This window comes from Equus asinus, chromosome 7, assembly GCF_041296235.1.
Source record: "Equus asinus isolate D_3611 breed Donkey chromosome 7, EquAss-T2T_v2, whole genome shotgun sequence".
Lineage (NCBI taxonomy): Eukaryota > Metazoa > Chordata > Mammalia > Perissodactyla > Equidae > Equus > Equus asinus.
This window is the reverse complement of record NC_091796.1, coordinates 12436486-12440030: the sequence shown is the minus strand read 5'-3', so window position 1 is coordinate 12440030 and position 3545 is coordinate 12436486. Positions and strand designations below refer to the sequence as shown.

General features: G+C 39.6%; 1 pseudogene; it reads left to right on the top strand.

Moving 5' to 3' along the window:
• The first annotated feature begins 346 nt into the window (after positions 1 to 346).
• Positions 347 to 2087, top strand: LOC106835834 (elongation factor 1-alpha 1-like; annotated as a pseudogene).
• Positions 2088 to 3545: the final 1458 nt, after the last annotated feature.

The window sequence follows — 3545 nt, the reverse complement described above, 5'->3', positions numbered from 1 at the left end:
TAGTAAACCCATTTTGTATTCAGTCTGTATTGCTTTATGAAATCTCCTGTTTGAAACTATCTCACACATTTTCAAGCAAAAATGTTTTCTTCTTTTATAGATTTATGTATTCTCACTGCATTCTTCTTCTTGGTTTTAGTATGCTCAGCTAAGCCTGAAAAATAGGCAAAGGCAAATACAGATCCAGCTTCATGAGCACTGAAGCTTAGACTAATTCATGGGCTGAGGGGACTCTATAAAAAAGAGTAGAAAATCTTAAGTTCAAAATCAGTAATAAATAGATTGCAAAGATATAGATAGCAGCACATTAAAACTGAAAGCTAGAGCTTTCTCGCAATGAGTTTGCCGCCAGAACACAGGGGTCGTGAAAACCACCACAAAATCTAAGCCAAAATGGGGCAGGAAAAGACTCATATCAACATCGTCGTCGTTGGACACGTCGATTCGGGCAAGTCCACCACGACTGGCCACCTGATCTACAAGTGCGGTGGGATCCACGAAAGAATCATCGAGAAATTCGAGAAGGAGCCTGCTGAGATGGGAAAGGGCTCCTTCAAGTATGCCTAGGTCTTGGATAAACTGAAAGCTGAACGTGAGCGTGGTATCACCATTGATATCTCCCTGTGGAAATTCGAGGCCAGCAGGTATTATGTGACCATCATTGAAGCCACCGGACACAGAGACTTCATCAAAATCATGATAACAGGCATGTCTCAGGCTGACTGTGCTGTCCTGATTGTCGCTGCTGGTGTTGGTGAATTTGAAGCAGGTATCTCCAAGAATGGGCAGACCCGTGAGCATGCCCTTCTGGCTTACACACTGGGTGTGAAACAACTAATTGTTGGTGTTAACAAAATGGATTCCACTGAGCCACCCTACAGCCGGAAGAGATATGAGGAAATCGTTAAGGAAGTCAGCACCTACATTAAGAAAATTGGCTACAACCCAGACACAGTTGCTACAACCCAGACACAGTTGCTACAACCCAGACACAGTTGCATTTGTGCCAATTTCTGGTTGGAATGGTGACAACATGCTGGAGCCAAGTGCCAATATGCCTTGGTTCAAGGGATGGAAAGTCACCCGTAAAGATGGCAATGCCAGTGGAACTACGCTGCTTGAAGCTCTGGATTGCATCCTGCCACCAACTCGTCTAACTGATAAGCCCTTGCGTCTGCCCCTCCAGGACATCTACAAAATTGGTGGTATCGGAACTGTCCCTGTGGGCCGAGTGGAGACTGGTGTTTTGAAACCTGGCATGGTGGTCACCTTTGCTCCAGTCAATGTTACAACTGAAGTAAAGTCTGTTGAAATGCATCATGAAGCTTTGAGCGAAGCTCTTCCTGGGGACAACGTGGGCTTCGATGTCAAGAACGTGTCCGTCAAAGACATTCGCCATGGCAACGTGGCTGGTGACGGCAAAAATGATCCACCAATGGAGGCAGCTGGCTTCACAGCTCAGGTGATTATCCTGAACCATCCAGGCCAAATCAGTGTTGGGTATGCACCTGTGCTGGATTGTCACACAGCTCACATTGCTTGCAAGTTTGCTGAGCTGAAGGAGAAGATTGATCTTCTTTCTGGAAAGAAGCTGGAAGATGGCCCCAAATTCTTGAAATCTGGTGATGCTGCCATCGTTGATATGGTTCCTGGCAAGCCAACATGTGTTGAGAGCTTCTCAGACTATCCTCCTCTGGGCCGTTTTGCTATTCGTGACATGAAACAGACGGTTGCTGTGGGTGTCATCAAGGCAGCGGACAAGAAGGCAGCTGGAGCTGGCAAGGTCACCAAGTCTGCCCAGAAGGCTCAGAAGGCTAAATGAATAGTATCCCCAATACCTGCCACCCCAGTCTTAATCAGTGGTGGAACGGTCTCAGAACTGTTTGTCTCAATTGGCCATTTAAGTTTAATAGTAAAAGCCTGGTTAATGATAACAATGCATCGTAAAACCTTCAGAAGGAAAGGAGAATGTTTTGTGGACCATTTGGTTTTTTGTGTGGCAGTTTTAAGTTATTAGTTTTTAAAATCAGTACTTTTTAACGGAAACAACTTGACCAAAAATCTGTCACAGAATTTTGAGACCCATTAAAACAAAGTTTAATGAGACAAAAAAAAACTGAAAGCTAGAAAATATTACAAACATCAGAAAATTCAGGAGTATATGTGTGTTTTTATTAATTAACTCCCTGACACATGTTTATAGTTTGTCCCCTAAATTTTTGACCGAATATTCCTTGAATGCTTCCTCATTTGACAACTTTGTAACATTTTCTATAGAAAGAATAGAGTAGCAATTCAATATTTCCTCCAGAAGAGTTTAGGAAATTTTAAATTATTATTTATAATTTCTAACAGCTCCTCATTATTTGTAAATTCACATGTAACTTAGAATTTTTGTCGAATTTGAGAAAACTGCTATAAGCGTCTTTCACAGGTAAGATGTAGGAATTCAGGGCACTTTGAGTTTTCTTCTGCAGTACCTACTCTTAAACACTCTTTGAGCTGATAAAAGTTATTAGCCAATTTGTCCCTGGTGTCCTGGTTTTAGTGCTATATTGTAATTTTTATGCTATCCTTGTCCATATCAGTATTTCATGTCACATTAGCAAGAACTTTAAACATTTTTCCAACATGTTTATATGATTTATGCCACTTCATTAATTGGATTATCAAACAACACAAAAGCCTATTAATTATTTGTATACAAGATTTATCTCTTCCGTTACATGAGTTATTGCTTTTGGGGTGATCTGAAATCATTTTTCATGACAATTAGCTCCTCAGTGTCAGAATTATTTCAATTTGTTATTACTTTTGTTTTTGCATTCCATTAATTTTATCCACATTTCCTCTCAGGTCTTTACTAAATAAATTTAATACTCACATATACTTTCAGTTCAGGAGTTTGCAGTTTCTTACTTCTTTTATTGAAACTTTCCAAATAATGTTTTTTCAAATTGTAGGTTTCCCAGGGTATTTTACTTCCCAGGATGCTTGGGTCCACTCCAGTGAAATCCCAAATAGGGAAGGGTGTTGTGGAGCAAAGTCATAATGAAAGAGGCAGCAATCTTAACTAATTTTGGTTCAAGTATGTAATTTTTGAAAATGAAAAAAATGTATGTGACCACCTGCATATATTGATAAGGTCTCTCTGGGGACATTGGAAGTGAGGGGCCCTGTAGCATAAGCTTCATTAGTTCCATGGTATGTCTATCTCTGATCAAAAGTAAAACTAAGACTATCATCTCCCTCAGTAAGCGTGTTTGATGAATAGGTGTGTGCTTTCAATGCTAAGCTCCAAGGAAGACAAGAAACACACTTCATAAAAACAAATTGCAATTATTTTATAAATTGGAGAGAAACTTCTACATTGCTCTTTGAAAGTAATTGTTTTCTTAAAATATGCTTTAAAAATTGATATATTAAAAAATGAACACAACTTTAAGAACAATAAGAACAATGAAACGAAGCTTGAAAAACCTGAGCAAATTTTAGCCTCCGGACTCTTGATGAAGTTTGCTTAATTTATTACTGTTTCTTAATGC